The sequence below is a fragment of the Panthera tigris genome, chromosome C2 (assembly GCF_018350195.1).
Source record: "Panthera tigris isolate Pti1 chromosome C2, P.tigris_Pti1_mat1.1, whole genome shotgun sequence".
Classification (NCBI taxonomy): Eukaryota; Metazoa; Chordata; class Mammalia; order Carnivora; family Felidae; genus Panthera; species Panthera tigris.
The window spans coordinates 116,056,217-116,074,818 of NC_056668.1; the positions used below are offsets into that span (position 1 = coordinate 116,056,217).

The window sequence follows — 18,602 nt, forward strand, 5'->3', positions numbered from 1 at the left end:
ATATGTTACATTCAAAAATTTAACCAGAGTGAGCCCAACACTTCTTCAGGACTGTAGAGTTCATTCCAGAACAGTATAAGCTGTGGTGTTTATGTCATCTGTCTACGTTGCATTATAACTTTCTGTTTTCTAGTGCATCTGCCAACTAGACATTGTCTCTTTAGCCCCAGTGACAGCTTCATCTTCAACCCGTATCTTTAACATGCTGCACAGTACTTGGTACAATATAGCTTTCAAAAAATTTTTGTTGAGGGAATGAGTAAGCAAGCAAACCTCCCTTAAACTTCCCTTCAAATTCCAGAATGCAACAAAATTTTTTTCCACTGAAGTTCAGGGCAAGCCCACAGATAAGCAGAAATGAGGATTAAAAGTCTGTATATTTTTTAAGAAACTTTGAGAAAAAACATTAAAATATTATGACAAATATGAAAACATGGTTCCTAATAATGCACTATCAACTATTAAGATTGAAATGCAGCTGTTTTATCTTTGTTACATCTGTTGATTATTTCATAGATGTTTACTTTGTTATGTGGTTGGTGATTTTTGGCGGTATGATTATTTCCAGTGGGCACTGTCTTTCCTGGGAAAAGCCTGCTGTACAGACGTAAGCATACACAGGATTTTTAAGTTTGCCCCTGAGAGGGACAGAATTCACTTGCACAACACTGAGAAGAAATTGAATCTCCTAGCTGCATGTGGGTAGGCTTGGATTTCCATTTCTCCCACGTGATTTTTTTCTACCAGAGCTGTAGACAGATGGAAGGCTTCCGTGATGTACTTCAGGATAAACAGCAGAGTATGCTTTTGGTTCCTAAGTGTATTTGGAGGCTTCATGCCTTTGAAGGCATGAGGGCTTCATCTTGTATCTTTACTTGAGCATCAAAACCCAGGATCTAACCTCATAAAGTTAAAATCTATGCTGGAAAACCCTAGGCCCACCCTGCCTTCAGTTCTGCATTGACCGTGTTCCTGCCTCATTCATAGCATCTGACAACTTTTTTGTTTCAATTTTATTATTTGAGTTCAACCATATGATATTTAAAAGTTTTTATCTATACATCATTGGTATGTATTTGAAGCAGAAGTTCACTCTGCTTCTGACTTGACATGCATTCACCTTTTTATTTCCGGTGCCTTCTCAAATGTAGACCACAGTTGCTCAAATGTTTATGGAATTAATTATTGATAAGTGAATAAAACAGATGTGAATACCTGAAGTACTGATGTTTGTTAAAAGGGTGGAGAATAAGCCACAAAATGGTTTCCCTTATAGGACCAGGAAAAAGAAAATAATAAAAAATAATAATGGGAAATACAGCAGTGTAAAAAAAAAAAAGCAGACAACAAAGCACTAAGGAATAACTTCTGTGATTTGCAAAATTTGGTCTGAGACTTGACTTCTATAGGGAAATAAAACAAAAGTCCTCATTATGACCCTAGGACCCTTAATTGCCATGTTGATACTTCACTTATTTTATTATATTAAGCTTCTGTTGCTCTTCATAAAATAAACACTATAAAAATTCTGCCAAAAATGAAAGAATATGTCATTGAAAATAAATAGTGAAAATGCCATCTAATGCAAATTTCTGGTAGCAAATTCCTCTCCATGACACCCCCAGCTTGACAAATTTGGATCATACTGTGGATGTATAATTTTTTTGGCAATAATGCCAGTTTTCTCCCAAACAGAAACTATGTGTTCACCGCTTTCCAGATGTACAACTCCCTCTGGTTAATTCTTACAAAAATGGCTTTCATTGTTCAAAAAAAAAAACAAAAAAAAACAATTTGAACAAGTTTCTTTGTGTCTTTATTGTTTCATTTGATAAAAGCCAGTTTATCTACCCAGCACATACATTGCCTTCTCAAAGTACCTTGTGGCAGCCTAGCTTTTTTTTTTTTTTTTTTAATCTGCATTTGCTAAATTTAGTATGAACGGTAGGATAATCCTTGCTAGGAAAGTGGATTATAAAGATAAAAGAAAGAAGCATTAAGTTCTTTCCCCAACCAGTTCCAAATGTGCCTTTATGCCTATAATATCCCATAAACACCAGGGCAATTGCACCAGCTGCTCTTGACTCTCGGAGGGCATGATATTTCCTCTCATTCTGGCACCAGCCACCACCCCAAAGGAAAGAAACTCTCACAAGCCAGAAGTAGACAGGCGGCACTTTCACCAGGACTATAGATAAACACTAGGACCTGATAGCTCTCTGCTGACAGTCAATTCCTATAAAAATAAAAAAGTAAAGTATAAAAAGACACTCAATCCAGACATAAAAACAGGTTTTTGGATATTTTTGCATTATATCCTTCTGATATTTTATTAGGACGATATCCAGAACTCTTGGCAATGATGCATTAAATGGGAGTGAGGTGAAAAAAAAAGAGGGGTTTAACTCACCGATTAATACATGGTTTGCTCACTTCCATTAGCAGGAGCACTTTCTTTTGCGTTACTGTATTTTTGTATATTTGGCTTATGTTAAAGCAAGAAACACCATTCAAATACCATAGAGCATGAGGTATACATCATGCTTCACTTTATGGCTTTATTTCATGCTATCAAATGGTGAGACTAGACTAGACACTTTTTTACTCTTAAAACGCACATAAAACAAAACCACACCCTCAAAAAGCACTGAGAAGTGCTAATGATGCTGTCACTAATGATGCTGTCCCGAAGCATCATTATCTCAACATTCTTGAACACTGGCCACAAATTACTGTGTTACTGATACTGAAAATAAATAAATTAATTAAATAACAACAAAAGGAAAAAAAAGAGTGCACCATCCCAAGCTTGAGCAACTAATAATGATTGTCCAAAGGGGTGTCCATATATTGTGGCAATTCTTTTACATGTATTCACCTCAACTCTTCACTAAATTCCCATCATACCCCCACCTTGTCCTGGCTCTATACTGGAGAGAGGCAGAAAAATCACAACCCACTGAATCCTCATTCAATATGATGAGTGCATAGAAGGGTACCTATCTACCTCTTTAGAACAGGCAGATAAAGCTTCAGCAAATTTTTCAGAAGAAAACCTAGATTTCAGTCTTATCCCTGACACTGATGAGATTTGATGCTGGTTATTTAATTTTTTAAAACCTCTGTTTTTTCATCTGTAAAATGAAAATACTGTAAAATACCCTACACCATTTCTTCCTCAGTTTTTTTTGCCACCACAGGGTGAAATATAGCACACGAGAACCTTTTTGAGATGGTTTATAATCGTCCCTGTTTGGGGAAGGTTTACATTTGGTATATACAGCTGACAGTGAGAACTTCCTATGGGCCAGATACTGTTCTAAGTGATTGAATATTTAACTCACTCAGTGCTCACAACAACCATAGAGAGGATTATTGCCCCTATTTGACAGATCGGTAAACTGAGACCCTAAGAGAATAAGTGACTCATAGATGTTGTTCATCTTTACATTCTACCAAAGCTTTATGGATGCCACTGACTGAACTGGTACCACGCTTACGCTATGACACAAATAACTGGAGTCTAAAGTGGTTTAGCTATACTATTGTGCGACATTTGAGTCCTCAAAAACAATACCAGCCAATATGAAGGTAAGGTTGGAATCGATACACCAAGTATCTGAATTGTCTACGTGGAAACAATGGAGTCCAGGCATGGAAGGACAAAGGTCAATGACAGTGACCTGCTTTTGAATGGCCCATAACTGCGTAAGATTAGACTTTTATGTCATAATCAGTTTGGTGGTGTTATGACCACAGTCTATGGAGGCCACAGCAGGAAAAAAGGGTGGTGGGGAGAATTTGGGAAATCCTACCACACCACACTCTACTGGTAGGAGATGAAAATGTTACCAACCAAAATTGCCTGAGCAGGGGAAGGCTGAGAACAGGAAGAAATAGGTATTATTAAATTGTTCATATAATCTGGAAGGCAGCCTCAAAGAATGCATTAGAGTCTTTCTACACATATCGTACTTTTGACAAGAACAGCAAGTCCTTAGGGGGTGATCATAAGTAGTAATGGCAATAACAGCACTTTTATGGGGAAGGCAGAAATGTGGATGCATTCATGGGTGTATTACGGGGTATATGGTCTACCTTTTAGCTATTTTCTCTCTTTTTCTTAGAGACTATTGTTACTTCCAACTTAACAATCACCTAATTGCTCAACATTAGTTCCCAGCGTTCATGTCAGTTTCCAAAGAAATGGATGATTTTCTTTTTTGGCCGTAGACATGGCATCTTTTATCCATTGCTTAATAACAAAGCTTAATGGCTTAAAAAACAACTTCGTCTCACAGTTTCTGTGGGTCAGGCATCTGGGGACACTTAGCTAGGTACCTCTGACTCTGGGCATCTTGAAAGATGTTGTCCAGGACCTCAGTCATCTCAGGGTTCAACCGAGGAAGGATCTACTTCCAAGCTCATTCCCATGGTTGTTGGCTGGATATACTTCTTTTGCAGACTGCTGGGCCACGAGCCTCAGTTCCTCACTGGCTATTGGCTAGAGGCTGCCCTCAATTCGTTGCCACATCACCTCTTCATATCACAGCTCAAACATGATAGCTTTCTGGGAAACCATTGGACACGAGTGTCTTCTAGATTTGGGCCTTCGCTTGTGACATTTAGAGGCCAGGTAGTTTCAGGTATTGGTAAACTAAGAGTTTAAGATAAAAACAGTGGAAGGCGATAGCTAACCTCAAGTGTCCAACGTCTTTGGGAACCAGAAGGTCCAGGAACTGAGAGTCCACACACCTGGTGCATCTTTCACATGAATGCTGAAGTCATTATAATCGCTGACGGGAGTTGGAGTGCACAGAAAATTCTGAGAATCAAAGGGAAGGCGTCACAAATGTAAGACAGGGTGACAACATGACACGGGAAGCAAGGAAAATCCCTGATCGCACTGGGGACAGATTCTGGGAGTGTGAGACATTAAGCTGCCTCTGATTGGGTGAATTGTAAGACAAGTGGTGACCTCTAGGGAGGCCCAGGTTATTTCAGTCCAGGAGGTGGAAGGCCATGTTCACTGCAGTTATTGTGGATCTAGAAGAGTATCTTTATCATAAAGTGTTAAGTCCAGAATTGCCCAAAGAAGTGGTCAACATAATAAACAAGAGCTATAGTAAGTGTCCCCCGCCGAGTGCTTCACTTGCCCCGTTACTTCCTATACTTCTTAGTTATTCTCTATGTAAAAGACTGGGAGGTGAATTTTTTAACAACGAGAAACTTAAAAAATTATTTAAAAATGAGTAGATAATTTATAAACAGAGAAAAATTACAGTTCAGAGCATGTACTAGTTTCCTAGAGCTGCTGTAAAAATTTTTCTATAGCTGGATGCTTTAAAACAAGAGAAATGTATTCTCTCACAGTTCTGGAAGCTAGAAATCTGAAAGCAAGGTATTTCCAGGTCTCTGCTCTCACTAAAAGTTCTAGAGAAAAGATCTTCCGTGCCTCTCCCTAGCTTCTGGTGGCTGCTGGCAATGATTGGCATTCCCGGCTTATAGCTGCATAGCTTCAATATCTACCTCTGCTTTCACATGTTCTCTTCCCTTTGTGTGTAGCTTTGTGTCTCCAAATCTTCCTTTCCTTATAAAGTTTCCAGTCGTTTGACTTAGAGCCCAGTCTGACCTTACCTTAACTTGAGTATATCTTCAAGACCCTATTTCCAAATCAGGTCACGTTCATAGGTACCAGGGGTTAGGACATTGTCTTTTGAGGGAACATAATTCAACTGACTACAGATAATTATCAGATAATTCTTGGACTTTCAACACTAATTTTCACAAGCCATATCATCCACTAAAAGAAGAGATGACACAATGAACCTTAGGGTATTTCTTATTCAGTTAAACTACAGTCTCATGGCCCTAGAGCAGAAACTGAAAAGAAGTTATTTCCTCAACCCCAATTAAGTGAGTTCTTTTTCGTTAAGTTGCTCAGCCTTTAATTGCGATATCTTCCCTTTTCAGAAAGTGTTGTACAAATAATGACTAAATGCATATGAACGAATTTAGATTAGACATAGCCTTAGCCTTGGTGATGTTTTTGCGGTGCTTTGCTCTTCACACTTCCAGGGCTGAAAACACTGTAGGGAGCTGAGCAATTGAGGAAAACGGAGGGAAGAGGGGCAATACATCAGAGCTGTTTTCCCACTTCAAGTGACTTGACTCTAAGCTTTCCCACCAGTTCAGGGTTCTCTGGGGTGGAATGCTTAACATCCAAACAACGTGCAAATGCATACCGTGAAACAATATGCAGCCTCCTTCCCATAAACACCACTGGGGAGAAAGAAAAAGGTGTTTTTTTTTTTTTCCATGTTGTCAAATGACTTTGGTCACAAAGGAAGTGTGAAAGCAAAGAGATTTCTCCCCACCGGCCTTATCACTGCAAATATGTGCTGTCACGTGGACCGGCTCTCAGGTCTGTACAATATAAAACCTCTGAATAGAGATGCTATACGTGAATGTACAAAGGGTGAGGTGCATTTAAAGTTTTTTTACATGGTCAACTGAAATACATACTAGTTTTGTTTTTGTTTTTTTTTTTAAGGAAGCTACCATCTTTTATCCTTTTTTCAACCATTGGTGAACAATAATTCCTGAGGAATTACAAATGTGGAGTTAGTTCACTTATTTTGCAAAAAAAAAATAATGAAGACCAAATTTTATACATACATACACGTAATTTTTTTAAGAGAGAGAGAAAGGGAGAGCGCAAACAGGGGAGAGGGGCAGAGGAGAGAAGAAAGAATTTCAAGCAAGCTCCTCTCCGAGCACAGAGTCCAACACAAGGCTTGATCCCACAACCCTGAGATCATGACCTGAGCTGAAATCAAGAGTCAGACACTCAATCAACTCAAGCCACCCTGGCCCCCCCAAAATGTTTTCATCTTTAACTGTCTTTGTTCTCTCTGATGACAACATTTTCCTTTTTTATTATTGACTTATTTTTCTTTTTGAAATTTTGACATTAGTTTCAATGTCATGAGGTTATCTTTAGACATAATTTGTGAGTGCATGATGTGATTCCTATTGTATTTTCTTCACCTCATTTTCATCACCATAGACTTTCACCAGATCCTATTTAACTCACAAACGCATCCCATGTAGTCGTGTTCTCACAAGTGGTCTTTGCCTGACTTCTCTTCTCTTTAGTCCATTTTGTCAGCCAGCACTATCGCAAACTATGAAAGCAAGTCATATTGAACTCTCGGTGTACCATTTCTCAACTGACTCTCTTCTTCCAATATACAAAACTCAATTTCCCATTGGCTTTAAAACCTACCACTAGGAACTCAACACTCCCCCTGGGAGAATTATTTTTGGTGTATGCCTGTTGACCTGCAAGCACAGTTATTTATTCCTCAACAGTCCTGTCTGGGACACTTTTCTCAATCTCTGAACCTAATAATCAAAGCCCTTTCCACATCATTCTTCTGTATACAACTTTGGCCTATGCTATCCCAGCTTCATTTTTTTTTTAACCTGTAAAATGAATGGTTGGAATAATTATTATAAGAATTTAAGAGTGCCTGGGTGGCTCAGTTGGTTAAATGTCGGATTCTTGATTTTGGCTCAGGTCATGATCTCACAGTTCATGAGATCAAGATTGCTCTTGCTCTCTCTCAAAATAAATAAACTTCTAAAAAAATCCATGAATTTATGTCTTTTGTAGTTATTTATTTATTTATTTATTTATTTATTTATTTTGAGAGAGAGAGAGAGAGAGACTGAGAGTGCAAGCAGGGGAGAGGGGCAAAGGGGTAGAAGGAGAAAGAAAGAGAGAGAGAGAGAGAGAGAGAGAGATCTCAAGCAGACTCCACACTAGCTGGGAGTTGGACTGGGGCTCGATGTTACGACCCTGTGATCATGACCTGAGCCAAAATCGAGTCCTACGCTCAACCAGTTGAGCCACCCAAGTGCCCCAATCTTGTATAGTCTTTTAAACCCGGCGCAAGCTCTATTGGCTAAGTACTATTTTAAATTAATCTTATGAAAGCTCAGTAAGAAATTCTATTTGATATAAGAATATACTGCTTCATCTCATAATTTACACTCTACCCCAAATCTCATAAGTAGAAAAGAATGTAAAAATAAATGTAATAAACAAAAATATAGGCTTTACCAAAAACAGATGTTTTGAGAGCCTTTGCTTCGACTCTGAGCTCCACTGCTGCTGGCATATTGCTAAGAGTAAACTATTCAGTTGAAATTTCAAGTGACGTAGTGCCTGGATGGCTCAGTCAGTTAAGTGTCCAACTCTTGATTTCAGCCCAGGTCATGATCTCAAGATTCATGAGTTCAAGCCCCGTGTTGGGATTGACAGCACAGAGCCCCATGTTGGGATTGACAGCACAGCACAGAGTGGTTGGGATTCTCTCTCTCTCTCTCTCTCTCTCTCTCTCTCTCTCTCTCTCCCCCTCCCCTGCTCATGCTGTCTCTCTCTCTGTCTCTGTCTCTGTCTCTCTCTCAAAATAAATAAATAAACTTAAAAAATTAAATTTCAAGTTAAAACAAGTGGTTTTTGTTAGTGTAATTGATGAGTGATGAGCTATTTTATTCTTAAAGAGTCAAGTGGAAAATAATCATCTGATTAGACAGAATCTTGACAAGAATGTTGATGGTACACTGTAATGTGTAAAATAAAATCTACACATGTTTTCTTTCCCATATTGCTATATAAAAAAGAGAAATCAGAAGACTTTAGAACAGAGATGATAAGATGAAAGGTCCTGATCTTTTGGATGATGACATGTGTAATGTGAAAAATACAATACATAAATAAAAATACAATGAAGACAATCCATTATTAGCATAATGGCTTAAATAAATTTTTAAAGTATGTATGCATGATGCAAAGATCTTTTCAGCAGCTAAACTAAATGTGATATTTTTACTTCAAGGTAACTTAAAACTAGAAAGCCAGTTTCAAGATGATTTAGTATAGTGTTAGTATAGGATTAAGGGAAATAAATACCCAAGTTACATCTGGGGATATGAAGTACGTCTGATTAAAGCTAGTAACAAAGAAATAGGAAAAATATTCAATTCTACATATTTACTAAAAAAGAGACAGATGTTTCTGTATAGAATTATTTCCTTAATTGCAGCATTGGGTAAGTTCAATTGTTTAAAATATTAACTTTTAAGTAATAAAGAATGTGTGATTTATCAGTTTGCATCTCAGAAACATCTCTAATTCTTAAATTTTGCTATTTAGGTAGGGTGATGGTGACCATCCAAGATATTAAACTTAAATTCATTCATTCTATCAATTATATTGATTCAAGAAAAGTTTATTGTTTGCCTATATGTTGTCAGAATTGAAATGTTGAAGGATGAAGAAATAAATATTTATTACCTATTAATGTACATGGCATTTTGCTAGCTATTATGGGACTATCTGTCTAGGTGAGAGCCTACAATTCTCTAGATCCATGGTGTTATGGGCTGAGTTGTATCCTCCACAAATTCGTATGTTGAAAACCTAACCTCTACTACCTCAGAGTAAGACTATATTTGGAGACAAGACCATTCAAAAGGTGGCTAAGTAATGAGGCTTCTGGGTGGGTCCTACTCTAATCTGCCTCGTGTCCTTACAAGAAGAGGAAATTTGGCCACATGATGGGACACGATGTGCACAGAGAAAAGACTATTTGAAGACACAGCAAGAAGCCAACCATTCATTTATAAGCCAAGGACAGAGACCTCAGAAGAAAGCAAACCTGCTACCACCTTGACCTTGGGCTTCTTGACTCCAGGACTGTGAGAAAATAAATTTCTGTTGTTTAAGCCTCCCTCTGTGATATTTTGCCATGACATCCCTAGAAGACTAACACACATGGGTAAAAGCCTGAAGCAACTCCTGTGAGTTGCTTCAGAAGCCTTTCCATTTATAACACTGCATTGTCAAGGTTCAGCCTGAAGGAATGATTGCACCAAAAGATATCTGCTCAGTGACTCCTGTTTCAGCTCTTCTGGTGACTCACTGTTCTATTATAAACATATGCTGCCAGAAAAGGTCTGCCCACCCTGGCTTACTTCTGCTCTGTATTTCTGGACACCAGTTCTGTTTCTACCCATTTGATTCTCCTGGCGCTACCTAGGGTCTCCCTGGGCAGCCAAACTTCAGTAGGCATCACTACTAAAACTTAATCTTGCTGAACTTCAAATGGTGCCAATGAACTACCTACCCCACCAGCTTCTCTGTGCTTCCCAGAGCCATCACTGGGGTGAGGTGACCCTACACTGGCATGGCCCCAGGCATGAGTGCGTCCTGGGCCTTTGCACCTTTGGCATTTCACTCTCCTCATCAGAATTCCAGCACTGCTGGTACCACACATTTCCCGAGCATTCCTTAGTCCAAGTGCTTGACATTCTCTCAGAACATATACGGTGTCGTTAATCCTTGAGAATAAGTGCTAAATGAATGATATAAGTGAATTCTTCAGGAGCTGAGGGAAAATTTGCTCTACCTTCAGGCTATAAAAATAGCTTCATAACATGAGGAGCCCGAAGGATAGAATTTTACCAGTGTCTAGAAGGTAGAATCTTCAAAACCAACCATAGGAGGAGACGGATTATAAGTACCACAGTAACTGATTCAAAAACCTCAGAGAAAACCTGGCTGCAAGTAGCCTGTCACTTACCAGCTGTGTAGCACGGAGCAAATTACAGCCTCTCTGAACCTCTATTTCCTCATGGGTTTCTTTAGATGATTAGAAATAACCCATGTAAAATGACTTACTTTGTGCCAGGCAAATGGCCTGGACTCATTAAATGGTTCTACACTTATTATCATTGTTTCTTGATTAATGCAAATCCAACCGCCATCATCTCAGCAGGCCTCATTTTAGCACTCACATGACAGACATCAGAAATCAAAATTGACCTTAGCAATGATTTAGTCCAGTCTCCTCATTTTTCAGGGAAAATTAACGCCCAGAGAAATTAAATGACTAGCCCCAGGTTATAGAGCCAGTTGGTGGCAGTGACAGTGACAGCCACAGAACATATGATTGCTTATCAGGTTCAGAATACTTCTCATTTCAGAGGATTTCTTTAACAGTAGTGCACATATCTTAGCAAACATGCATTTTTACATGTATACTAATTACATATTGTCAGTGAACTGAAATAAACGGAATAATTATTAAATCTAGGCGCTGGGTAGCGCGGCACATTTATACTCAGGACCACCCAACGTACAAAGTAATTGAGGGTTCCTGACTGTCTAATCTCCATCACAAGCCCTGACCCTGCCAAACAGGGACAGAGTTCATGGTCGAAATTTTAACTTGGCTAATTATCAGTATCTCGGACTCTGGATTAAATGTTTTTTTCAGGAAAGTGCTTTCTGTTCCAGACTGCCACTTGCAAGTCTCCAAATGGCAAATGGGAATGTGGAGAGGGGACCCAAGGGGGCATCCTGCCTTTGCAGAAGTGGAGATGACACCTGGGGCTCCTGGGGTGACCTCTGGGCCCTCTGGCCGGTCCATCCTCAGGATCCTTGTACTGTGTTCTGAGGTAAAGCATAAACCTGTGACTTGTTCTCTTAGACGCTTCACGTCTCGATGGTCCTCTCCTCTTATTTTCAAAACCACCTCCCATGTGGTGCCTGAACAGACCATTTGTGCTGTGGCTTTGCACCATGATCACCCGTGTCTTGCAAGGGTAGTCCCAGGTAGGCCTCCTAGCTCTGGTCTCAGCTACCTTCCATCTTCTCCATGGGGCTTGTGGGCACTTCTGAGTCCCATCCATGCCCCACAAAACAAGGGCATCTCTGTGCATTTTTTTTTCAGAAACGCTCTCTGCTTAATTCTGCCATTTTCTCAGATACTCTGTCTGCTTAATGCTGCCATATCTTCATTTTTTTCTGTGCCATGTCTGACCCACGTTGCTATAAATACCACAGTGTAGAGGTTGTCTTTTCAGAGTTCAAAATAGAAGTGGGCAAAACCCCTTCTGATTTGTCTTTCCCCTCAATTAACTCCACACCTCTGACTGGGATTTCACAATAGCTAGTGAAAGCTCTGACCCTTTTGTCACAATCTGCTTTTTTCTCCACCTTGGTGTCTGTCTTTCTTCCCAGACTTCATTGGATCATAAGGAACTCTCATGACCCTTTCTCTTCAGTCTACTTCAAACTCTTCTTCTGACATAATTTCCTGTGCCTTCTCCACACTTTGGATATTAAATACCTATGTTTTGAGTCAGATAGGCTACGATATCAATACTAGAGTTTCCGGAGTCTAGGAACTAGTATTTAATTGGGACAAATAATATTAATATCTGTGTCAAAAATGGCTTAAAACTCTTCAAAGATTTTTCTTTTCACTGGGAATAAAATACAAACTTGCTACCATAACTTATAGGGCCTAGTATCACCTGCCCCCCCCCTCCACCTTCCAACCTCATTTCATTCTTCTCCTTGGCCATTCACCCCAAATACATATATCATATCAAGGAAGCCAATGCCCCATTCAGAATCTTTTTTTCTCATTCTCTTTTCTGGAGCTTTGCAGACCCAGCTTCTTCTTATCTTTTAGGTCTCAGCTTAAAAATCACCTCTCCAGGGGCACCTGGGTGGCTCAGTTGGTTAAACATCTGACTAGATTTCGGCTCAGGACATGATCTCACAGTTTGTGAGTTCGGGCCCTACATCAGGCTCTGCAATGACAGTGCAGGGCCTGCTTGGGATTCTCTGTCTCCCTCTCTCTCTGCTTCTCTTTCTCTGAAATAAATAAACATGAAAAAAAAAACTCTCCAAAAAGGAATTCTCTGAGCTTCTTATTGAAAAATTTTGGAAATTAGTACTCATTGCCTCCAGCCATTTGTTTCTAAAACCTTGGTTATATCCCTCATGGTGCTTAAGACAATTTGAAACTATTTTTCTCATTAGTATGTTTGTTCATGCTTTCTCAATAGAACAGAAAATGCATGGTACCTGAGATTGTGCACTTACCTTGTTCACCGTTTTTATCCCTAGAACTAAATAGTGTTTGGAGGATAGTAGACACTCCATATGGAAGGAATTAATGAATTAATGAATATATATTGATATGCTAGGAGTCATCATAAAGCTGACATTTTCTTATGTACCTAGATTATTTATACTTTTGAGAATATTATAAGTTCTATAATACAGAATTATGGCACATAAAAACTCAAAATCCTGTGATGTTTTTACCTAAGGGTATAGTTTTCCAAAAAGACTAAATGACATGTATTAAAAAAAGGAGAAACCTTAGAATTTGACTATATTTCAGACTAACATCTTATTTTCTTTCTAATGACTTTATCCATTTTATTGCTACTTAGTTTGCAATACTTCTGTTCTCCGTTGCACATTCTTTTATATAAAACATCTGTTATCTCTGTCGCACAAATTTGAACATCCTCTTAACAAACGACAGTTATAGCTGACCCTTGAACAACGGGGATCTGAACTGTGCAGGTGCACTTACATGCAGATCTTTTACAATGAATACAGCACAGTATTGTAAATGTATTTTCTCTTCCTTATAAATTTCTTAATAACATTTTCTTTTCTCTAGTTTACTTGATTGTATAATGTAGCATATATAATACATATAACATACAAAGTATGTTCATCAATTGTTTATGTTATTGGCAAAGCCTCTCATGAACAGGAGGCCATTATTAGTTAAGTTTTGGGGAAGTCAAGAGTTATGCATGGACTTTGACCATGTGAGGGTTGATACCCCTCACCTCTACATTGTTCAAGGGTCAACTATTATCAGATGTCTGCTTTTCAAGTATATAAACACCAGCAGATACACATTTATGGAAATTTTACTAAAAGTTAAATTTATACTAAAAGTATAAATTATTCTAATTTTTATTAATAATTATTATACCAAAATAATAATAATTATTATTATTATACTAAAATTATGATAATTAGTATGATAATATTATACTATATTAATATTATACTAAAAGTATATTAATATTATACTAAAAGTATATATTATTCTATCTGGGGATATTGAGGCTGTAATAAAGGGCAATTGTCACCTGATACTGTTGGTACCTTGTAATGAAGCACATCAAAGCAGTTTTTTTCAGCTAAAGCTGATAGAAAAATGGCAGAGCAATGGCCGTTTCTTCATTATTTCCTTCCCCCTTTTCTTCTTCTAGGACAAAATGGAAAACATGTTATTAAAATACCAATTATATTACTCAACTGGAATATACATAAAGATAAACTTACAAGGAACAAGATTTAATAGAATTTTGTGACTAGGCTTGCATTGTAATTTTCATTTAATTGTCCGTTATTCAGAATTAAACCCTGTTTTTCTGCTATAGCTCAATTACCTACTTAGAAAGTCATTTTATTGTATGGCAGAAACTATTCATTTCTATATATTCTTTCTTTTAATTAACCATTGCTTCATGTGGGTTCTAGATTTATAGTTTGAATCTTGAAACAATAGATTTTACGTGTTTGGGGTTGGATTGGAGGTTAATGATTTTAATAGTTCAGTTATAATTTAGCTTCCTCAGTGTAAGTCTCTATAGTGTTTTACGCTGGTGTTTTTCTGAGCCTATATGTTCCCACCAGTCCTAAAAAAAAAAAGAAAAAAATCCTAATTTTATCTTTGTTCCCTGCATGATTCAACAGAACTGAAATTTAAACAAGAAAAAAATAACCACATTGAGACAGAGGCTGTTCCTATTCTGTAATAATATCTATTCATGAAGAAAAATGCATCACACTTTTGCCTTTTAATTCTAGGCATTCATTCATTTGCCATATTCATCTAATACAACCTTATTTGAAAAAACAGAATATGCAGATATTAAATTTTTAATTATAAACATAACTGATAATTTAAATCTTATTTTCTTTCCATATTGATTAAACAGAAAAAAATTGCTTTACCTTTCAACATGGACAGATGTATTTATTTTATGAATAATATATGGAGTATTAATTTCTTCACAGCCTCCCATGGCCAATTTAACTGTAAGATGAATCATATTAGCTGCCCTCTAATGAATGTACAAACTGTGGTATTCATGGGTTAATTTTCTAGGTCTTTGTTTCATTCATGTCTTTTTTTATTTTTTTACGTTTATTTCTTTCTGAGAGTCAGAAAGAGAGCATGAGTGGAAGAAGAACAGGAGGGAGGGAGACACAGAATCCAAACCAGGCTTCAGGCTCTAAGCTGTCAGCACAGAGCCCGATGTGGGGCTTGAACCCACAAACTGTGAGACCATGACCTGAGCCAAAATTGGTTGTTTAACTGACTGAACCACCCAGGCGCCCCTCATCCGTGTCTTTTGTATGGTACAATATAAATTTTGTACATTGTAAAATATTAGTTTTTACTAGTTTTTGCTTAATGATTTCTTTCAGTCTCATAAAACATTGACAGATAACTAGAGAGTGTCAAAACTTAGATTGTTTTGTACTGAAAGATTTTCTTTAAACGAAATTAAAATTGCTGAATATATTAAAGCTCTAATACTCATGCTATTATGTTGGTAATGTTCCATATTTCATAAAAAGTGTATATATGATTAATTAGTTCTTGAATTATATCAAGAGCACATGTCGCCAGTTTGTTCACTGACTGAATAATTGAGACATTGGCTGGGAGGTTAGATTTATCTTTTTACTCTCAAGCTCTGTATGAAATAAGTAAAAATCTGATTACATTTTATTCTTTATCACTAACTTTTTGCCTCCCCCTCCTCTTTCCTTCTTCCTCCTCCTCCTACTTTTCTTTATTCTCCTCCTCCTTCCCTTTTTTCATACACCCCCCCCCCCGTTTTTAATTTGTACCATTTACAGTAAGGAAAATAGCACCTCTGTATCCACTTAGTGTTTGTCAGTACACCTTGACAAATACCTGTACTATTATTTTTTTAAGTTTATTTATTTATTTTGAGAGAGAGAATGAGAGAGTGGAGGAGAGGGAGAGAGAGAGAACTCCGAGCAGGTTCCACACTGTCAATGCTGAACACGACCCAGGGCTTGAACTCTTGAACTCTGTGAGATCACAACCTGAGCCAAAACCAAGAGCCAGACACTTAACTGACTGAGCCACCGAGGTGCCCCAACACCTGTACTGTTTTTTTGTAAGTTTATTTATTTTGAGAGAGGAGCCTGCAGGAGGGGAAGAGAGAGAGAGGGAGTGAGAGAGTGAGAATCCCAAGCAGGTTCTACACTGTCAGTGCAGAGCCCGACGTGGGGCTTGAACTCACGAATCATGAGATCATGATTTGAGCCGAAATCAAGAGTCAGGTGCTCAACTGACTGAGCCACCCATGGGACCCCACCTGTAATATTTTTACTCTTGGTCTCTTAAGTATGGAGTAATCCCTATTGGATTATCATTATTGCTTCCGTGCTCTGTGTAAAGAGTTTGTTTGTTCAGGGGTCCTGGGTGGCTCAGTCGGTTAAGTGTCCGACTTCGGTTCAGATCATGATCTCACGGTCCGTGAGTTCGAGGCCCGCATCGGGCTCTGTGCTGACAGCTCAGAGCCTGGAGCCCGCTTCAGATTCTGTGTCTCCCTCTCTCTCTGACCCTCCCTCGTTCATGCTCTGTCTCTCTCTGTCTCAAAAATAAATAAACATTAAAAGAATATTTAAAAAAAAGAGTTTGTTCATACAGCTGTATTTTAACTAGATGAAAGTTAAGAACAAATTTTAATAATTAAAATGCATTTAATTAAATTTAATGTCCCCAAAGTTTGGAGATTTTATTGCTATTTTTGATGGAGCCATATAAAATTGTTAATGCAAGTTTTTATAAAGATATATTATTAAAGCTTTAAATTTCCATCGAAAAATTAAATGAATACAGAAGTATATAAAGAAAAATGTCATAGCTCTCTGCTTATCATCTTTAAATGTTCACACAGAAGGCAGTACTGATAAGTATACACTTCCATAATTTTTAAATATATATATAGACATATCCATGCAAAAACAAACACATAAATATATTTTTTAAGGAAAACTGGATCATAAAATACAGACTGTTTTAAAACCAGATTTTTAAAATGAATACTTTTCCAAGGATATCTGTATTTTTAAAATTATTTTAAAATTATGTGCTTAGGCAAGTATTTTAGGTATAATAAGTGACATAGATATGACATTCATATTATTGACATTATATTTTTTTCATCTTTAACTACAAAATGGAGGAGCAAAGCAAAAACAAAAACCTAAGCATGGTTCAGGTGAAATTTGATTAAGTTGCAATAGGTGATTTATTTGAAATTCCAGAATTTGTTATTTTGGGGGCTTAGATTTTTTCATCTGACAAACATGCATGAGGTGAGAAGACATCGGTCTGGTTGATGTCTGATAACCTGTAAAGATAGCACTTTATAATTCCATAATAAAGGTTACACACACAATTAACAGCAGTGGTGATCGCAATAGTGGAATAAATTGTAAATTGTATTGTGTTTATTAAAAGATTTTAATATAATCTTAATGTTACCCAGAGTAGCTATATTCTGAATAAAATAGAACTTTTTCTTTCATATACAATTCTAAGTTGTGCGGTAGCTTAGTCATCAAAGTTGTCAGAAATTTAGGCTCCTTCCATTTTGTTGTTCTGCCATCCTGAACAGTAGCTCCCATCTCATGGCCCGAAAAGGTTGTTGTGGCTCCTATGGTCATGGCCACTTTCTAGCCAGCCTGATGAATAAGATGGGAAATGAAATGCTGTCTCACACCCTTTAAAAGCAGGGGTGCCTGGGTGGCTCAGTCGGTTAAGATTCCAACTTTGGCTCAGGTCATGATCTGACGGTTTCATGAGTTTGAGCCCCACATCAGGCTCTGTGCATTGATTGCACAGAGAGTGCTTAGGAATCTCTCTCCTCTCTCTCTCCTCTCTCTCTCTCTCTCTCTCTCTCTCTCTCTCTGACTCTTCCCCGCTGGCACTCTCTCTGTCTCTCCCAAATAAATAATAACAGAATTTTTTTAAAATTTTAAAAAATAAGCATTGTCGAGAATTTGCATACCCATCTAATCTATTCCATTAGCCAGACCTTTATCACCTGGTTATACCTAACCCCAGGCAAAGCTGGGATACAAGCTGGGATTCTATGTGTTTAGCAAAAAAATGTTACTGCATTGAAAATTATAGGAAGGGATATGGGGGACAAATAATATTTCTGTCACATATTGACACTGTCATGAAGAGTTTGAAAAAGGTTTTGAAATGCTTTATCTTACTTGATAAGGAGGACCAGGGGTGGCCCAAGATGGATGCTTTAATATTCATGACATCTATGATTTTATAAAGAAAAATGATGTGTCTAAGAGATTCTTGGATTAGAAATTAGCTTATCCTCTTTCACCCTGGCAATTTATCTCTCATGTCAATTATAATTTGACTGTTTCCATCCTTTGTGTATGCCACCACTCCCCCACTGCCATTAGTAGAAAGAGTGTAATTGTAACAGTAGAATTGTCCTGTCTTTCCTATTCCCCTTGGTTAAATCACTTAACTTTATTTTATCGGAGTTTTTCCACCTGTTAAATTCTGAGCACAATGAGTGTGCTATTTCTGTGGATATGCCTAGAAAACTATTACGTAGAAAAA

The 18,602-nt window shown here is 37.7% G+C and overlaps 1 long non-coding RNA gene across 1 annotated transcript; it reads right to left on the bottom strand.

Moving 5' to 3' along the window:
- Window positions 1–1,884: 1,884 nt before the first annotated feature.
- LOC122242053 lies at window positions 1,885–14,153 on the bottom strand. The gene is made up of 3 exons (XR_006222209.1): window positions 14,060–14,153; window positions 4,699–4,825; window positions 1,885–2,236 (listed from the first exon to the last, which is right to left on the bottom strand). It is a non-coding gene; the product is annotated as an uncharacterized LOC122242053 (long non-coding RNA).
- Between the last annotated feature and the right edge of the window lie 4,449 nt (window positions 14,154–18,602).